Source organism: Moschus berezovskii, chromosome 14 (genome assembly GCF_049115385.1).
Source record: "Moschus berezovskii isolate FMDL1 chromosome 14, NW_MosBer_1.0, whole genome shotgun sequence".
NCBI classification, from domain to species: Eukaryota; Metazoa; Chordata; class Mammalia; order Artiodactyla; family Moschidae; genus Moschus; species Moschus berezovskii.
Window position 1 is genome coordinate 37,356,171 of NC_142473.1, and position 22,008 is coordinate 37,378,178.

Sequence of the window (22,008 nt, forward strand, 5' to 3'; positions counted from 1 at the left end):
ATACCATATGCAGTCTTAGTCATTTTCATTGCCATGCAATATTCTATTGTGTGACTACACTACAAATTATTTATCCATTCAACTACTGATAGATATCTGAATTGCTTGCAAATTTTGATTATGGTAAACATTCTTTTAAACGGCTATGGATAAACATAACCACTCATTTCTTTGGGGTATATGTTCACTAGTGTATAACAGAATGGGTGTGTGTGGCTTTATTAGATGCTGCCAAACATTTTTCCTGTGCACTTGTAACAATTCACTCACCTTCAAGGGGTTCAGTTCAGTTCAGTCGCTCAGTTGTGTCCGACTCTCCGCGACCCCATGAATCACAGCACGCCAGGCCTCCCTGTCCATCACCAACTCCCGGAGTTCACTCAAACTCATGTCCACAGAGTCGGTGATGCCATCCAGCCATCTCATTCTCTGTCGTCCCCTTCTCCTCCTGCCCCCAACCTTTCCCAGGATCAGAGTCTTTTCCTGTGAGTCAACTCGTCGCATGAGGTGGCCAAAGTATTGCAGTTTCAGCTTTAGCAACTTCATATCTTCACCAACACTTAGTACTGTTAATTTTGTGAATTTCAGTATCCTTATTTTATTAATTAATTTTATGGAGGTGCAGCTCTCCTGTCCCATGCCTCCTCCCAGGCTATACCCCTACCCAGGCATGGCAACTACTATTTTGACCTTTTGTCATGAGAGATTAGTTGGTCTGGTTTGAAATTCACATAAATAGAACCATACAATATATACTCTTCCCCCACCCCACTCCCGGATTCTTTCTGCACCTCCTTGTAATTATTTTTTTTAAGAAATCAACATCCTGTTGATTCTCCTTTAAGTATTTATTTAATTTTTGACTGCATCAGGTCCGAGTTACTGCACATGGACTCTTCACTGCAGTATGCAGGCTTAGTTGCCCTGCAGCATGTGGGATCTTAGTTCAGTGATCGGGGATGGAACCCCCAACTCCTACACTGGAAGCCAGATTCTTAACCACTGGACCACCACGAAATCCCTATCTCCTTGTGATTTTGTGTTTCTAAAATGCAAAGTACCTTTTCATATGCTTATAAACCACTTGGATATCTTTTCTGGTGAAAGGTTTGTTGGAGGCTTTTCCTGGGAGAGAAAGGTCATCCATGCTGAAGGGACAGGGATGCGCCAAATCACTGAGTTGAGATATATGGTTTTCTATTTGACTTGGGGTTCACTGATCTTCTTGGCACTTTAAAATTTTTAAATCTAACTTGGACTTTTGGGGGGCAATTATTACTTCAAATATTTTTTTCTGCCCCCAATTTTCTCTACTGTCAAGTACAGTTATAGGATATATATATATACAGGAGAATAATTCAAGAAGTAGCAAATTGGCCATTGCAACTAAGTGATAGGCTATTATGACAGTTTGAGGTCAGAGATAAGGAAGGATATAGACGTGTGGACCATATGACAGAAGACTCTGCATAGATCTCTCACCCCCATTTCCCTGTGCTAGTCCACTGGTTTTTTTTCAATGCTATTTATTAAGTACTTTCTACATGTAATGAAATATACTAGGATATTTAGGGAATGCAAAGAACAAGGAAGGACCTCTATCTCTAGAAGGTGATAACCCAGATGAGATGTTAAGGGTATCAGTCAGTTCAGTAATTCAGTTGGGTCCAACTGTTTGCGACCCCATGGACTGCAGCACGCCAGGCCTCCCTGTCCATCACCAACTCCCAGAGCTTACTCAAACTCATGTCCATCAACTCAGTGATGCCATCCAACCTTCTCATCCTCTGTCATTTCCTTCTCCTCCCGGCTTCAATCTTTCCCAGCATCAGGGTCTTTTTAAATGAGTCAGTTCTTCGCATCAGGAGGCCAAATTGTTGGAGTTTCAGCTTCAGCATCAGTCCTTCCAATGAATATTAAGGACTGATTTCCTTCAGGACTGACTAGTTGGATCTCCTTGCAGTTCAAGGGACAATCAAGAGTCTTCTCCAACACCACAGTTCAAAAGCATCAATTCTTCGGTGCTCAGCCTTCTTTATAGTTCAACGTTCACATCCATATATGATTACTGGAAAAACCACAGCTTTGACTAGACGGACCTTTGTTGGCAAAGCAATGTCTCTGGTTTTTAATATGCTGTCTAGGTTGGTCATAGCTTTTCTCTCAAGGAGCAAGTGTCTTTTAATTTCATAGCTGCAGTCACCATCTGCAGTGATTTTGGAGCTCAAGAAAATAAAAGTCTCTCACTGTTTCCACTGTTTCCCCATCTATTTCCCATGAAGTGATGGGACCAGATGCCATGATCTTAGTTTCCTGAATGTTGAGTTTTAAGCCAGCTTTTTCACTCTCCTCTTTCAGTTTCATCAAGAGGCTCTTCAGTTCCTCTTCACTTTCTGCCATAGGGGTGGTGTCATCTGCATATCTGAGGTTATTGATATTTCTCCTGGCAATCGTGATTCCAGCTTGTGTTTCATCCAGCCTGGCATTTCACATGAGGTACTCTGCATATAAGTTAAATATACGCAGTGACAATATACAGCCTTAATGTACTCCTTTCCCTATTTGGAACCAGTCTGTTGTTCCATGTCCAGCTCTAACTGTTGCTTCTTGACCTGCATACAGACTTCTCAGGAGGCAGGTCAGGTGGTCTGGTATTCCCATCTCTTGAAGAATTTTCCACAATTTATTGTGATCCACACAGTCAAAGGCTTTGGCATAGTCAATAAAGCAGAAGAAGATGTTTACTGAAACTCTCTTGCTTTTTTGATGATCCAACAGATTCTGGCAACTAGATCTCTGATTCCTCTGCCTTTTCTAAATCCAGTTGGAACATCTGGAAGTTCACAGTTCACGTACTGTTGAAGCCTGGCTTGAAGAATTTTGAGCATTACTTTACTAGCGTGTGAGATGACTGCAATAGTGCAGTAGTTTGAACATTCTTTGGCATCGCCTTTCTTTGGGATTGGAACGAAAACTGACCTTTTCCAGTCCTATGGCCACTGCTGAGTTTTCCAAATTTGCTGGCATATTGACATTTTCACAGCATCGTCTTTTAGGATTTGAAACAAAGCAAATGAATGAACCCACAGATAAAGCCCTACTGTGGGACTAGAGTTCTCTGCAAATGAAACCCAATTCCTCATTAGTCCAAAAAGGACAAACCAGGCACAAAAACAAGTAAACACTTCCAAAAATGGGAGAATTTTAAACAATGTTCAGTTCAGTTCAGTCGCTCAGTCGTGTCCGACTCTCCGCGACCCCATGAATCACAGCACGCCAGGCCTCCCTGTCCATCACCAACTCCCACAGTACACTCAAACTCATGTCCACAGAGTCCGTGATGCCATCCAGCCATGTCATTCTCGGTCGTCCCCTTCTCCTCCCGCCCAACCTTTCCCAGCATCAGAGTCTTTTCCAGTGAGTCAACTCGTCGCATGAGGTGGCCAAAGTATTGCAGTTTCAGCTTTAGCATCAGTCCTTCCAATGAACACCCAGGATTGATCTCCTTTAAAATGGACTGGCTGGATCTCCTTGCAGTCCAAGGGACTCTCAAGAGTCTTCTCCAACACCACAGTTCAAAAGCATCGATTCTTCGGCGATCAGCTTTCTTCACAGTCCAACTCTCACATCCATACATGACCACGGGAAAAACCATAGCCTTGACTAGACAGACCTTTGTTGGCAAAGTAATGTCTCTGCTTTTTAATATACTATCAAGGTTGGTCATAACTTTCCTTCCAAGGAGCAAGCGTCTTTTAATTTCATGGCTGCAGTCAGCATCGGCAGTGATTTTGGAGCCCAAAAAAATAAAGTCTGACACTGTTTCCACTGTTTTTCCATCTGTTTCCCATGAAGTGATGGGACCAGATGCCATGATCTTCATTTTCTGAATGTTGAGCTTCAAGCCAACCTTTTCACTCTCCTCTTTCACTTTCATCAAGAGGCTTTTGAGTTCCTCTTCACTTTCTGCCATAAGGGTAGTGTCATCTGCATATCTGAGGTTATTGATATTTCTCCCAGCAATCTTGATTCCAGCTTGTGCTTCTTCCAGCCCAGCGTTCCTCATGATGTACTCTGCATATAAGTTTAATAAGCAAGGTGACAATATACAGCCTTGACATACTTCTTTTCCTATTTGGAACCAGTCTGTTGTTTCATGTACAGTTCTGACTGCATACAGGTTTCTCAAGAGGCAGGTCAGGTGGTCTGGTATTCCCATCTCTTTCAGAATTTTCCACAGTTTATTGTGATCCACACAGTTAGGATATTAAAAAATCAGAGTCTGTACACAGAAAACACACTTAGGGTTATCAAAGGAGAGGAGGGAGAAGAATAAATTAGGAGTTTGGGATTAAAATACACAAACTACTATATATAAAATAGATAACCAACAAGGAACTATATGGAGTATCTTGTAATAACCTATAATGGAAGAGAATGTAAAAAAAAGAACATATATATGTATGTATACATAACTGAATCACTCTGCTGTACACTTCTAACACACTATAAATCAACTATATTTCAGTAAAATTAAAAAAAAAAAATCAGAGTCTTCATATCTCATGTTCTACTTATCCCTTCATTGCCTCACAATAAAACCCAACTGCTAGTCAAAATTTGTGGAATTTCAAATCTGGCACAATATTTTGATCTAGCAAAGGATGGGGTTACTCCTACCTCAATCTCCAATCTAATGGAGAAACTGTTTACTTAAATCATGGACACACATACTCACCAGAATGCAGTAAGAATGAATTAGTAACCAAAAAATCTAAACTGCAGGCTCTTTTCTCTGAAAAGTTTACATAGACCTCTCCCTCATGACGTAACTATGCTGAAGTCTGCGTCATTTAGAGAGTCCCAGGGCACAAGCCATTCAAATGTGACGTCTGTATTTTAGAGGAGAAGGTCTTTCAGCGAAGTTTACCAATCACGGCCTCGGAAAAGTAAACTTGGCAAACCTTGCCCTCCTTGGCATTAAACAGATGTCAGCTTCCCCATGTAAACAGCCCCCATGACTCAGCCTCAAGCTGCGAGATGAGGGCGCACTAAAGCCATTAGCATTCACTCCAGCCAGCCAGCAGTCCACCTACTCACATGGCCAGCTGGTCACTTTGCTTCTCAGATCAAGACCCACGACCTCCCCCAGCCAACTTCTCCAATCCTTTCTTGTTCCAGAATTATACCTGCTACAACTTTCTGCTTATTCTGTTCTCTGCATCTGGCATATACGTACTCAAGACATTACTGAGAAGGGTGGATCCTGCAATTTGAAAGGATTTCCATTCTCTCTGTATCTAAGTAAGTATCAAAGTTAGACCAGAGTTCTGGATCCACTCTTCTCTCACGCAGTCAGGCAGAAGAGAGAAAGAAAGAGTGTGTGTGTGTCTGTCTCTGTGTGTGTGTGTATGTGTAGGTTCTTGGCTAGTCCATCTCCAACCCCTTCCCACAAGCCCTCTGGCATGTATATGCCACCGTGATCTTCTCCGTGTCTAGAGGTTTAATGTAGAGCATAATGACTATATTTAACATTAATAATAACTGCATTGGATACTGGGAATTTTCTGAGAGTAGATTTCAGGGGGTCTCAACACACACACATGCACACTAGTAATTATGTGAGAAGGCAGGTTAATTCGAGTGATTGTAGCAGTCATTTATATGTTTATGTATGTATCAAAATATGTCATATACCATCAACATATACAATTTTAATAAATAAACATTTCCAAATTATAACAATGTGAAGCCAAAGTTGAGAATCACCGCAATAATGGGCCACAATGTGAAGTTTGAAAATCACAACTCTGCTGAAATCCTACTGAAGTCTGTAGGTTACTGCACAGTATTGTGTCCATGTTAATTTTTTGGTTTTATTTATGTTATGGTTATATGATATTGATATTTGAAGAATCTAGGTGACCATTATATGGGAGCTTTATACTATTTCTGCAACCTTTCTGTAAGTTCAAAATTATTTCAAAATAAAAATGTTTCCCAAAAATCAATAAAGATATAACTCAGATGCTCAATAGGAAGTGAACAAAAATCTAAACCGGTGTTTCTTAAAGGAGGATATCCAAATGGCCAGTGTATCTACGGAGACACACTTAACTTCACATAGCACCAGGAAAATAAACATTAAAACCACAATGAATGGCTACTGCGCACCTCACAAGAAAGATTAAATAAAGAAGACAGAAAATGCCAAGTGATGGTGAGAAGTGAAGCGACTGGAACTCTGAAACCCGCTTACTGGTGGGAATACAAGTTAGCACAACCAATTGGGGAAAATTTCCACATCAGTAAGAGTTACACACACACACAAACCCTAGACACAGAAATTCTAACCCCAGGTATACACTAGCAGAAATGGGCATCTATTCCATAAAAGGCATTCAAGAACATTCACTCACTTGGTATCTTTTGTAATAGCCAAAGCCTGAAAACAAGCCAAATATCCACCTGGAGTACAATGGAAAAATACACTGTTGTGTAAACACACTATGAAACACTCATTAGCAGAAAGTATGAATGAAATACAACAACATGTGAACAACATGGATGAGTCTCAGATAAATGACACACAATGAAAGAAGCCAGGCACAAAAAGATGCATTCAGCAAAATTCAATTTACACAGAGTACAAAAACAGACAGAACTAAGCTATAATGTGTGGCTTCCCTTACGGGGATACTGACTGGTCAGGACCAGAAGGTGGTCCTTTTAACATCCTGTTTCTTATTCGAGGCACTAGTTACGTCATGAAAAGTCATTACATTTTGCATTTGTGTCTTTTTATATATAGGTTACACTTCAGTAAAAAGCTTCAATAAAACAAAGCACACGGTTGTCTATTATTCAATAATTTGCATTGCCTTTCTGTGACCTACCAAACCAAGGTTCCACTTTCTCATACACACACAGCACGTGCCTTCCTTTTAGCATCTTTACTCGAGCAGGTCACTCTTACTGAAATATCCTTCCATCCTCCACATGCCTGGCCTGATAAAGCATCTCTCTTTTAAACAGAGAAGAAAATATGCTGCAATTTACACAGTGCAGTCCTAGGTGAAAATTTTTGTCCTGGAGTAATTATTTTAAAATATCTAGGATCCTTCTAGATATTTAGGATATTTCCTACTTTTTTTTTTTACAATCATCTTTATCACACTTAATTCAAGAACAAGTTTCATATTGACTGTTTTACCAAATCTTTTCAAAGCATTCAACTCAGTTTTCATAGAAAAAGTTCATGCAGCATACTATTAAATTATATTTATAGGGGAGAACAAGATGGCGGAGGAGTAGGTGGACGTGGAGTATATCTCTCTCCACGGATACATCAGGAATACACCTTCAGACACAGAAGTGCATGCAGAACACCAGCTGAGAGTAGACAGGAATACCTGACCAGTGGAAAAGAAAATACAGAACCACACAAAACTCAGTAGGTTGAAGGAACTACGGGGAAAAAAAGGAGTGTTAGTAGGACTGAACCTGCCCTCGGCGGGTGAGGGAACTGAAGCAGGGGTCTGATCCCCACATCAGGGCAACTGAGTCTGAAGAGAAACATTTAAGGCTGAGAGTGAAACAGCTGATCTGTGGCAGCCTAAATGGAATGAGCATTAGACAGTCCTTGTGGCAGCCATACATACCCCGGACAGGGACACAGGTCCCCAGGAAGGCACAGGAGCTGGAAGCTGGAGTTTAGGGATTGTGGAGCAATCCCAGGGCAAGGGCTGCTGTTGACTGCAGAGAGACAGATCAAGGCGATGTGAGGAAGGAGAATGTGGTAGGAAATGCCTGTGGAAGAAAGTCAGGCAGCCATGGAAGCAAGGTGATACTGCTGAGTCACGCATAGTGGGTGGAGCCATCAAAATAGCCTCTTCCTTCCCACACACCAGCATCAGCAGCTGAACAAAAGAGAGGTTGGCACATCAAACGCCTGATCCACTGAACTACAGAGTAGGACCCCACCCAGGGTGCTCCTTTAAGTAACTTATGCACTGATCTACAGAGTAGGACCCCAGCCAGAAGAGCCGCTCTATGTGCCTGACACGCTGAACAACAGAAAAGGACCCCAGACAAGGGAGCCCTTTAAGTGCCTGAAAGGGCAGAGCTATGGAGAAAGACTGGCCAAAGAGGCCTTCTGACTGCCAGCTACAAGAAGTTCAAAAAAAGATTCTGATAGGGCCATAACTTCTGGGGCAGAGGCAGTCTATACCCCTGCACATTTTGGGCCGCCAGGGTCCCCGCAAGACAAGCAGCTCTGCCACCTTCATGCTTAACTCTCATGGGGGCAGAGCTGTCACAAGGCAAAAAAAAAAACAAAAAACTATTCTATGTGCACAGGGTTGCTTCAGTCATGTTCAACTCTTTGTGGTCCTATAGACAGTGGCCTGCCAGGCTTCTCTGTTAGGGGAGGGGTTTCTCCAGGCAAGAATACTGGAGCATATTGGCCAATACTGGTTGCCATACCCTTCTAGAGCACTATATTTCCTGCTGCCCTAGCCACCAACTCCCCTGAGTACCTGGTATGGCCAGAATCCCTGAGACCTAAGCAGCTGTGCCACCTCCACCCCTGGCCCTCACAGGGGCAAACCCAAGTCCTCAAGGGCAGCCTCAGGAGCAAATGCCATTGGACGATCCACGTGCAGAGGTAGAAATAAAACCAAATCGAAACCCAGGGGCAGTGTGGCTAAGGAAGAAGACCCAAAACCTTCCCACCAGCTGTACAAGCTGCAGATTAAATCCACATGATCAACTAAGAAGACTCTGTGTCTATGGAATATATAAAAGGACACTGAGAGCTCCCACAAAAGAAAATGCACTAGTTCTGATAGCTGTGGACCCTGGAAGCAAGAACACACAAGAGGAGGACCAGATTAGAATCTGAGTTGCTCACACAGCAGGTCCAGAGATCAGCACCGAGTTGGAGGGCACCCTAGGGAGGTGAGGTGGACTGTGACTCCCAGTGAGGGCAAGGACTCTGACAGCAGTGACTCAAGAAAAACACTTATTATTCTTATGTTTGGACTTGTTCTGTAGATTCTTTTGGATTTTTTCTTTTTTTTCCCCCTCTGTTGTAGTTGTCGATTTTATTGGCACTATGAAATCTAATTAAGCTTTTGAGCTTTTTCTTTTATCTTTTGTTAATTTCAATTTTTTAAACCTATTATTATCTTTTCTACATTTATTCCTTTGTTTTTCCTACTGTTCTCTTCCCCTTGCTGCTGCTGCGGCTGCTGCTAAGTCACTTCAGTCGTGTCCGACTCTGTGTGACCCCATAGACGGAAGCCCACCAGGCTCCCGCGTCCCTGGGATTCTCCAGGCAAGAACACTGGAGTGGGTTGCCATTTACAGTTAATATTTAATGTATATAAACCTTCTTTATCTACTTCTATTTAATTTTGCATATCTATTCTTTCTTTCCTTTCCTTCAACCTATTTGTTAGTTTTATTTTCATTACTTTATTCCTTAACCGACACCTTGTGTTAGTTTTGTCTTCCAGTTTGTGCTTTAGTTAGTTTTGTTCTGGTAGATGTAATTTTTGGCTTCCTCTGTTCACTGGGTCAATCTATTGTACTTTATTTTTGTTGGAGTGTTTGATTTTGCTTATGGGTATATATGCACATGTGTATATTCAGTCACACTTTTTTATTATTGTTATAAACCTCTGCATCTACGTTGGGCTTTCACAGTTCTGTGAAGTTTTCCATTTTTTCCTTTTTCTTTCTTCTTTCATATTTTTTCTCTTCTCTTTTTTCTCTTTTTTATAATTTTAACTTTTAATTTTTTAAATCTATTATATTTTTTTCTACATTCCTTTGTGTGTCTTTCCTACTGATTTTTCTCCCTTGCAGTTAATCTTTAATGTATATAAATCTTCTTCACCTACCTCTATTTAACTTTGCATATCTATTCTTTCTTTTCCTTTCCTCTCAACATATGTCAGTTTTGTTTTCATTGCTTTATTCCCCACTTGGCATCTTGCTCTAGTTTTCTCTTCCAGTTTGTGCTTTAGTTTTGTTCTTAACTGTAAATATAATTTATTTCCTTTGTTCGCCAAGTCAATTTACTGTACATTATTTTTGTTGCACTGTTTTGACTTTACTCATGAGTGTATATGTATATGTGTATATGCCATTATTTTAATTATTACTTGCCTGATTTTGTAACTGCCATTTGTCTGGGGTTCATCTTTGGTTTCTCGTTTTGGAATATTTGTTTTAATCTCACTTAATGCCGTAACAAACCACTTGTGGAACCTACGTTCCTGACCAGAGATAAAGCCCTGAGCCTTTGGAGTGGGAGCACTGACTCCAGGATCCCAGACTACCAGAGAACTAACCCTAGGGAGTATCAAATAGTGAGAACTCACACAAAGGAAACCACTTGAATACAAGACCTGGCATCACCCAACCACCAGTAGCACCCTGTGCAGGATGCCTCATCCAAACAGTAAACAAAACAAAAATACAAACAAAATCATCAGCAGACAGGATTACCACCTCACTCAGCCTTGTCCATCAGAGGAAAAACAAACAAAAATCTCAGCACAAATCTCACCCTATATGAAGCTTACACAAAACACTGGACCAACCTTATGAGGGCAGAAACCAAAAGGAAGAAAGAATTCAGCCTTAAAGCCTGGGAAAAAGAGACCTCAAACACAAGTTTAAAAAAAAAATATATATATATATATAATAATGAAAAGGCAGAGAAATACTACACAAATGAAGGAACAAATTAGAAACACAGAAGTCCAAATAAATGAAGAGAAAATAGGAAAACTACCTGAAAAATAATTCAGAATAATGATAGTAAAGATGATGAAAAACCTTGAAAACAACATGAGAAAATGCAAGAATCAATTAATAAAGACTTAGATGAGTTCAAGAGTAAGCATACAGAAACAACACAATTACTGAAATTAAAAATACTTTGGAAGGAATCAATAGCAGAACACCTGACCCAGAAGAATGAATCAGTGATCTGGAAGATAAAATGGTGGAAATAACTTCTGAAGAGCAGAATAAAGTAAAAAGAATGAGAAGAACTGAGGATATAGTCTTATAGACCTCTGGAACAATATAAAATGCACCAACATTCTAATTACAGGGGTCCCAGAAGAGGAAGAGAAAAAGAGTATGAGAAAATTTTTGAAGTGATTATTCAAAAATCACTTTTGAAAATTTGCCCAATGTGGAAAACGAAATAGTCAATCAAGTCCAAGAGGCACAGAGTCCCATATAGGATAAACCCAAGGAGAAACAAACCAAGACACATACTAATCAAAAGAACAAAGACTAAACACAAAGAAAGAATATTAAAAGAAGCAAGAGAGAAGCAACAAGTAACATACAAGGGAAACCCGATATGCTTAACAGCTGATCTTTCAGCAAAATTCTTCAGGCCAGAAGGGAATGTCAGGATATATTTAAAGTACTGAAAGGGAAAAATCTATAAGAAAGATTACTGTACCCAGCAAGGATCTCATTCAAAATTGATGGAGAAATAAAAAGCTTTTCAGACAAGCAAAAGTTAGGAGAATTCAGTACCACCAAACAAGACTTACAACAAATGTTAAAGGGACTTACACAGTCAAGAAATACAAGACAAGGGAAAAGATCTACAAAATCAATGCTTAAAAATTAAGAAAATGGCAATAGGAACATATATATCAATAATTACTTTAAATGTAAATAGATTAAATGCTCCAACCAAAAGACACAGACTGGCTGAATGGATACAAAAACAAGACCCATATAGATGCTGTCTACAAGAAACCCACTTCAGACCTCAAGACACATATAGACGAAAGTGAGAGGAAGGAAAAATATATTCCATGCAAATGGTAAGCAAAAGAAAGCTGGAGTAACAATCCTCATATCAGACAAAATAAACCTTAAAATAAAGATTATAAGAGGTAAGGAAGGACACTACATAATGATCAAGGGATCAATCCAAGAGGAAGACATAGCAATTGTAAATATCTATGCACCCAACATAGGAGCACGTCAATACATAAGCAAACACTGCTGCTGCTGCTGCTAAGTCGCTTCAGTCATGTCCAACTCTGTGCGACCCCATAGACGGAAACACTAACAGACATAAAAGGAGAAATTGACAGTAATACAATAATAGTAGGAGACTTTAACACCCCACTCACACCAATGGACAGATCATCAAAACAGAAAATTAATAAGGAAACACAAGTCTTAAATGATACATTAGATGAGATGGATCTCATTGATATCCTCAGGACATTCCATCCATATGCAGAAGGATTCCATCCAAATGCAGAAGGATCTTCTCAACTGTACATGGAACATTCTCCAGGATAGACCACATCTTGGGTCACAAATCAAACCTCAGTAAATTCAAGAAAGTTGAAATCGTATCAAGCAACTTCTCCGACCACAAAGTTATGAGACTAGATATCAATTACAAGAAAAAATTGTAAGAAACACAAACACATGGAGTTTAAACAATACATTTTTAAATAACCAATAGGTTACTGAAGAAATCAAAAGGGAAATCAAAAAATGTCTAGAAACAAAGGACAATGAAAACACAACTCAAAACCTATGGGATGCAGCAAAAGCAGTTCTAAGAGGTAAGCTTATAGCGATACAATCCTACCTCAAGAAACAAGAAAAACATCGAATAGACAACTTAACTTTACACCCAAAACAACTGGAAAAAGAAGAACAAAAAAACCCCAAAGTTAGTAGAAGGAAAGAAATCATAAAGATCTGAGCAGAAATAAATGAAAACGAAATGAAAGAAACAATAGTAAAGATTAATAAAACTAAAAGCTGGTTCTTTGATAAATAAAATTGACAAATCTTTGGCCAGACTCATCAAGAAAAAAAGAGAGAAGAATCAAATCAACAAAATTAGAAATGAAAAAGGAGCAATTACAACAGACAATGCAGAAATACAAAAGATTATAAGATATTGTGAACAACTACATGGTAATAAAATGGATAACCTGGAAGAAATGGACAGATTCTTAGAAAAGTTCAATCTTCCAAGACTGAACCAGGAAGAAATAGAAATTATGAACAACCCAGTTACAAGCACTGAAATTGAAGCTGTGATCAAAAATCTCCCAAAAAATCAAAAGCCCAAAACCAGATGACTTCACAGGAGAATTCTGTCAAATATTTAGAGAAGAGCTAATATCTATCCTTCTAAAACTCTTTCAAAATTTTGCAGAGGAAGGAACGCTTCCAAACACATTCTACGAGGCCACCATCACCTGATACCAAAACCAGATAAAGACAACACGCAAAAAAGAAAACTACAGGCCAGTATCACTGATGAACACAGATGCAAAAATCCTCAACAAAATTTTAGCAAACAGAATTCAGCAACACATCAAAAAGCTCATACACCATGATCAAGTTGGATTATTCCAGGGATGCAAGGATTCTTCAATATATGCAAATCAATCAATGTGATATACCATATTAACCAAGTGAAATATAAAAACCATATGATCATCTCAATAGATGCAGTAAAAGCTTTTGACAAAATTCAGCACCCATTTATGATTAAAGATCCTCAAAAAGTAAGCAGAGAAGGAACCTACCTCAACTTAGTAAAGGCCATATATGATAAGCCTACAGGAAACATTATTCTCAATGGTGAAAAACTGAAAGCATTCCCCTTAAGATTAGGAACAAGGCAAGGGTGCCCACTTTCCCCACTATTATTCAACATAGTTCTGGAAGTCCTAGCTACAACAGTCAGAGAAGAAAAAGAAATAAAAGGAATCCAGATTGGAAAAGAAGATAACTGTTTGCAGATAACATGATACTGTACATAGAAAACCCTAAAGATAGTTATCAGAAAATTACTAGAGCTAATTAGGGAATTTAGCAAAGTTGCAGGATACAAAATCAATATACAGAAATCACTTGCCTTTTTATATACTAACAATGAAAAATCAGATACAGAAATTAAGGAATCAATCCTATTCACCATTGCAACAAAAAGAATTAAATATCTAGGAATAAACTTACCTAAGAAGACAAAAGAACTGTACACAGAAAATTATAAGACACTGATGAAAGAAATCAAAGATGGCACAAGTGGATGGAGAGGTACTCCATGTTCCTGGGTAGGAAGAATCAATATTTTGAAAATGACCACACTACCAGACACAATGTACAGATTCAATGCAACCCCTATCAAATTGCCAATGAAATTTTTCAAATAACTAGAACAAAAAATTTCACAATTTATATGGAAACACAAAAGACCCCAAATAGCCAAAGCAGTCTTGAGAAAGAAGAATGGAGTTAGAGGAATCAATCTTCCGGACTTCAGATTATACTACAAAGCTACAGTCATCTGGTACTGGCACAAAAACAGATACACAGGCCAATGGAACAAGATGGAAATCGCAGAAATAAACCCATGCACCTATGGGTACCTTATTTTTGACAAAGGAGGCAAGAACGTATAATGGGGCAAAAACAGTCTCTTCAATAACTGGTGCTGGGAAAACTGGACAGCTACATGTAAAAGAATGAAATTAGAACATTTCCTAACACCATACACAAAAATAAACTCAAAATGGATTAAGGACCTAAATGTAAGACCAGAAACTATAAAACTCTTGGAGGAAAACATAGGCAGAACACTTGATGACATAAAGCAAAGCAAGATCCTCTATGGCCCACCTCCTAGAGTAACGGAAATAAAAAGAAAAATAAACAAGTGGGACCTGATTAAGTTTAAAAGCTTTTGCACAGCAAAGGAAACTATAGGCAAGGTGAATAGACAACCTTCAGAATGGGAGAAAATAATAGCAAATGAAACAACTGACAAAGGATTAATTTCCAAAATATACAAGCAGCTCATACAACTCAATACAAGAAAAACAAACAACCTGATCAAAAAGTGGGAAAAAGACCTAAATAGACATTTCTCCAAAGAAGACATACAAATGGCTAACAAACACATGAAAAGATGCTCAACATCACTCATTATTAGAGAAATGAAAATCAAAACTACAATGGGATATCACCTCACATCAGTCAGAATCAGTTCAGTTCAGTCACTCAGTCGTGTCTGACTCTTCGTGACCCCCATGGGCTGCAGGATGCCAGGCCTCCCTGTCCATCACCAACTCCTGGAGTTTATTCAAAAAACAGAGTCTTTTCAAATGAGTCAGTTCTTCACATCAGGTGGCCAAAGTATTGGAGTTTCAGCTTCAGCATCATTCCTTCCAATGAATATTCAGGACTGATTTCCTTTATGATGGACTACATGGATCTCCTTGCAGTCCAAGGGACTGGTCATCATCAAAAAGTTTACAGAAAATAAATGCTGGAGAGGGTGTGGAGAAAAGGGAACACTCTTGTACTGTTGGTGAGAAAGTAAATTGATACAGCCACTATGGAAAATGGAATGGAGATTCCTTAAAAAACTAGGAATAAAACTACCATATGACCCAGCAATCCCACTCCTAGGCATATACCCTGAGGAAACCAAAATTGAAAAAGACACATGTATCGCATTATTCACTGCAGCACTATTTACAATAGCTAGAACATGGAAGCAACCTAGATGTCCATCGATAGATAAATGGATAAAGAAATTGTGGTACATATACACAACGGAATATTACTCAGCCATAAAAAGGAATGCCTTTGAGTCAGTTCTGATGAGGTGGATGAACCTAGAACCTATTATACAGAGTGGAGTGAGTCAGAAAGTGGAAGATAAATATCGTATTCTAACACAAATATACGGAATCTAGAAAAATGGTACTGAAGAATTTACTTACAGGGCAGTAGTGGAGAAACGGACATAGAGAATAGATTTATGGACATGGGGAGAGGGCAGGACAAAGATGAGATGGATGGAAAGAGTAACATGGAAACTTACATCACCATATGTAAAATAGATAGCCAACGGGAATTTGCTGAATGGCTCAGGAAACTCAAACAGGGGCTCTGCATCAACCTAGAGGGGTGGGATGGGGAGGGAGATGGGAGGCAAGTTCAAAAGGGAGGGGATATATGTATACCTGTGGCAGATTTAGGTTGAGGTTTGACAGAAAACAGCTAAATTCCATAAAGCAATTATCCTTCAATTAAAAAATTAATTTAAAAAAGTTACACTCAAAAAAAACTATATCTATAGAATAACAAGTAAAATGGGCAGAAGCAGACTTGGTAACAAACACCACTGGCTCTTGGATACTCACTAGATGGAGAAGTAAGCTGGCTGCACTGTATCAAATGTGCACTGGTTTCACATAGTATGTATTACAAAGAATGGGAGCCTTAGTTAATCTGTGGTCAGTTAATTGGAGGTTAGATAAGAGAATTTCTATCATATATATATATATATATATTTCTACCATCTGTATTTTATGTATACATGTACATGTATATATACACCAATAGCTACCAAACACATCAGGTATAAAATGGTGGCTCAGTGGTAAAGAATCTGCCTGCCAATGAAGTCAACGCGAGAGATGTAAGTTCATTCCCTGGGTTGAGAAGATCCCCTGGAGAAAGAAATAACAATCCACTGCTGTATTCTTGCCTGGAAAATTCCACGGGGTCATAAATACTCACACACAACTGAGTATGCATGAACAAATGAACCAAACACATCAAGTATAAAATTAAATATACCATTAACAATGGGAAGAAAAAGCCGTTTCTGTTGGTTTAGCTTATAGCAAGACTCTTGGCCTCCTTCACACTGAGCACGGATTTAGTCAAGAGATGGAAAAAGCTTCAGGTTAAACTACGTTGTCTCTTGCGTAATCTAAAGTCAGCATTTAACTTCAGAGTCATTTTACTTCCTTACACAGCCAAATTCTTGGTCCAAAACCAGCAAGTAAAGTCCATCACAAAATAGCACCCACAGTTTTCCACTCACCCATCACCCTCCGTAAGTTCAATGTTGGCACAACCACAGAAATCTGCCACTGGGTGATTAGCCAGACCCTTGATGGAGGTCCAGGGGAAAGGAAGGAAACCTAATGGAATTAGAAGAGTAATAAAGTAGACTGAAGCCAAAGATTACATCAGGCTTCATGGTAGGTTAGGAGGTAAAGGGAATGTACTGCAAAAGATGTTCTTAATTCACATCGTCTTGGGAAGATTCATCTAGCTTGATGCTAAAATCCTTGGCAAGGGTTCCATGTGAAATTTAGAGAAGCCCTCTCCATTAAATTGCCTCTCCACATGATGCATTTAGAAGGAAGAAGAAATCCCAGAGATGTAATTTTTACCATCTAAGTGTCCAATTATCCAACAGAGGAGAGAGTTGCCCTGTCTTCTTGAATGTGGCAATACCCACTGTGGCCCAGTCAAGCCCATTAGGAACAAACTGACCCAAAATGTTTCAAAGAGGAAAATTAGATCAAAGTGATTTTCCATCCTAACTGCCTTTCAATAAAGTTATGAAATTAAAAGTCTTACAAAGAATGGAATTCAATTAACTGGTCCCTCTTACCGTTTTCCTAAAGTGACACTGACTGAATGGTTTCATAAGCCCTAGGACAGAGGCATATCACTTAACCCTGGCTGGAATGAAAATTCTTTACATATGATTATTTCACTATAGCAATATCCTTTTTAATTGCTTTTAACTGTTCCAGAAAGTCCCAAAGACTGGTCAACCTCCTTGCCCATCATGAATGGAGAGAATGTGGAAGCGACAGAGGGCAGATGTGTGGTTGGTAGAGGCTGGAAAGGACAAAAGCAATGTGACAGGGAACAGGTCTCTTTCCTCCAACCTGTTTCTATCAGAATTCACAAGATTCCACCACCCACTACCCAAACCCCAACACACAGACCCGGGTGAGTTGTAGCTCAGCTGCCTCACCCAGGAACTACCCATCTGCTGGGGACTCTCGTCACAGCCTTTGTTAAAGGCCTCACCTACATGAAACATTCCTGTTCTGCATCTCATAACCTTGGAGCTGGGGGTTGTGATTTCCAAACTTATTTAATATCACAGTAGTTTTCAAACTTAAAAAAACACAGCCAAACTCATTTTTTTCCCAAATAAAGTTATAAAAAGATAATGGCAAGTTCTAGGTGCCAAGGTGAATTCTCTGTGTAGTAATTTCACTCCTTCTTCCTTTACTTTGTTCTTCTTGGCCCCTCTCCATCCCTGCCCTCCACATAGGCCCCACCTAAAGCAGGTAACTGATCTCCTTAGACAATATTTTTTGGGGCTTGCGTAAAGATGAGGATAGACCTAAGAAAAGCATGATGACAACCATCTCTTTATAGGCTTGCTTTCTGGGGTGGCCTTTCTATTCTTGCATACTTGGCTTGCAATTAGAGTAAGCAACTAAAAGTCTCCTGCGATGTGTTACTTTGGTTTTATTGTTAACGTTCATGCTTTCCCATTGTGATTAAAGACAAGCAGGTTGTTTTCCTCCTCATTCATCCTTTTTTAAAAAATCAGTATTTTGTTGAAAAATGGAGCAAAAACTAATTTTTATCCCTAATTACAAGAAAATTAGATTAACAACACTTTTAGATAGGAGGAAATGTACACATTGAAATATACATACACACACTTGCTTCAAAACCCCTTCATCCATTCAGACATGTTACACACTGATTCTCAGTTACAGCAAACTTTAATATGTTTCAACTTTTTCCCTAGTTTGCACAGTAATTCCAAGTGGATTTCTTAAATTTGAAATTGGACCTCCTCAATGGTCTGTTTCTGGAGTTTTTGACAATTTCAGAAGGTATGGAAACCGTGGCAATATTTCTTCTGTTACAGTTTCTTCCCTTAAAAGGAGTCATCTGATAATCGGAGGCTGGCTGGCTCTCCTGCACTCTCTCCTTTCTCTTTCTCTACCTGCCACGTTCCTATATGCTACCTAGGTTTCTACCTTCTTTCTTTGAAAGAAGAAAAATTGCTTCTCTTCATCATTTACTTGAAGAAATAGAGGAAGCACAGACCCATAGTGTGCATCTGTATCAACAAGATGACACAAGTCCATCTTTTCTAATCAAAAAAGCTTAATTCCGCTTTACAGTAGAGACTCCTCTCCTCCCACCTAATGGGTAAATGCTGATGGATCTAAAGGCAATGGCAAGCCTCTTTCACGCAACACAGAAAAAAAATCTTCCTTCTTTTAAAGATGTATTATCCATTTGGAGTTTCAAATCCTAGTTCATGCAATCATCTAAAATACATGTAAACAGAACATGACCGAATTTTAGACTTCAACATGAAATAATTTTACCCCAAGTATGTCAAATAGGTCAAAGTTATTTGGGCATCAGTTTAAAGTGTTCCTATAGTTTCCTGGAATTGACACATTGAACAGTGTAGTAACACTGTGTCTGCTGACCATAGACAGAATTACCTCATCTAAAAACACCCAGCCTTGAAAGAGCAGCCTGCATTAACCCTTTCAAAGCCCCTTCCGTGGAGCACTGCCAAAGTGGCTTACAGTCATTGTGTTTGCTTAACTTGCTGGCCATGGGTTATCCTAATTCTGCTGATAAAATGTGTGATACCAAGCAGGCGTTCCTTTCCTTTCTTTGGGGTTCCATTTTTTTGTTTTTCTTAATGCAAATTAAAGGAACTGGACAAAAGACCTAAAAGTCCTCTTCTGGAAGTCAAGAACACAAGGTTTGAATCCTAACTCTGCCATTTGCCACCTGAGTGGCCTGGGCAAGTTAACTGAGCCATCATAACTCAGTTCACTCATCTGCAACATTCTTATCCAAGGTGGTTGCAAACACGGAGGGAGACATACATAACATGTGTCAACTACAAACTGACCCTTGCCATTGGCATTTGCCATCTATCTCTATAAGGATTAAATCATGTGCTGCTGCAGCTGCAGACCTTCAACACCTCCTGAAGGAGTCCAGGGTGGACAGCAGAAAAGAGGTACTCTGTGCTCAGGGAAAAACTGGCTGGACAGGTCTTCAGACAGATATTTTCAGGAGTTGGTTTTATGAACCCAATTCTCGTATCTCCTCATATCTAGAAACATACTAAAATCCTTCACAGTGACAACTGTTCTTCATGACTAGCAAAAGCTTCATGAGACTAGTAGGAATCTTCTAGAAAAATATGTACTTGACTGCATGTATTCCCCTGCACCAAAATCACATACATCCTGACCGTCCCCTCTGCCTCTTTGAAGCAGTTTCTCAGAGCTATCTGAGGTGCTGTCTCCCAGGCTGCAGTCCTCATTTTGTCCCAGATAAAACTTGCAACTCTCACATTGTGCTTTTTAATTTTTTTTTTTTAACTCAACACATGTTAGATGTTATGTCAGTTCTTTGTCACTCCCATTGAGAGCTGGAGACTAACTCCGCCTTCCCTTGAACACAGTCTGGCTATAGTGACTTGTCTGAACAACAGACCAATAGTTCATAAGAAGTTTCTTAGCTTCAACCCAGGCCTCGTGGAACAATAGCTTTGGGAACCCTGAGCAACTATATAAGAACTTAAACTGCCTTGAGCCCAGCATGCTAGCGAGGCCCAGTGGAAAGACCCTTAAAGAACAGAGAGAGAAAGGGCTTCCTGCTTTGCCTGAGCTGTTTCAGCCCCTTGCTGTTTATGTCATACCAGCGGAGTTCCGCAGATGTCTGTATGGAGCAAGGAAGAGGCCCAGGTAACCCCATTCAGTTGCCCAAGTTGCAGAGCCAGAGGCAAAGTAATGATCACCACTGTTCTAAGTCACTAAGTTTTGTTATACATCAAGAGAACACAAAAGCACACACATAGGTTAAAAAAATTAATTTAAAAATAAAAAATAAATAAATCCTTAAATTAAAAAATAAATATAAATTTTTAACATAAAAAAGAGCACACACACAAGAGCCTTGAAGGATAGTACCTAACTCAACTTTTTCCCCATGACTATCAAATACACTTTCATAGGTGCCTCTTCACTCTGGATTGCCAAACAAATACTGTGCATATTGGGCACAGTGGATGAAAAGTAAAGTCAGTACTTTCCCAAGACAGCACTAAGTCACGCGAAGCCTCCCTGATGTTCTGATCTATATCCCATTTGGAATAGCGGCCTTAGGGTCTTTAGATGGAATTGTGAAAGTCATCTCTAGAGCTGAGGGGACACAAACAAACTCACTAGAGAAAACCTCATGGAGAATCTGACAAGGTTAAGATACTAGGAGATGCCTATGGAGAACGGTCACCTTTATGGGATTTGCCTACATAAGGATGAAGCATTTGGGCAGAAAAGTGGACCTCTACTTTAATTTCCACGAGAGTCGATGAATTTTGCAACATACATACTGCTGCTGCTGCTAAGTCACTTCAGTCTTGCTAAATCACTAGTAGCCTGATGCATGCAAATTCCATTTAGTTAATAAAACACAGATATGCTGACAGCATCACTGACCTGGTGACCACAGGCGGAGGAGTACGGTACTGAGTCACGTGGGCTGGTGAGGCGTGTTTACACCTCCCAGAAGCTCAGATGGGACACTAGGTACTCTCAGTGGATATACTCTCTGATTTCCCTTTCACTTGCCTTTTTTTTCCCCAGGGAGCTCAATGGAAATACACTCAGAGGAATGACGAAGGGAAAACTTCCAAAAGAAATGATGCCATCTTTCTCCAAAATGATATTTACCAAAGGAAATCACAGTGAGAGGCTATTTTCTTTGGGTGAACAGGATGTCTTCCATCCAGTTTCGTTTCTCAGGCTAAACTCAAGATCCAGAAACATGAATTCACATGCCACCTCAGGCGCCCAGATTTTCACAATGACATGTCAACAGCCTCATCTTAAACTAGAAGAAAAAAATGAAACACACTCTTCTCTCCTTCCATGCAAAATACGATGTTTTCAGTCAGAGTATAATTGATTTTTAAAATACTTCTGAGGGTAAGCAGTTTCAAACTTGTTTTTCTAGAACATCTGAGCTAGAAGGAATCTTAAAGACCATTTTATTTTTAAGAACCAGGACCTTTCTTTAAAAAAACTCTGGGGAAGAAGCCCC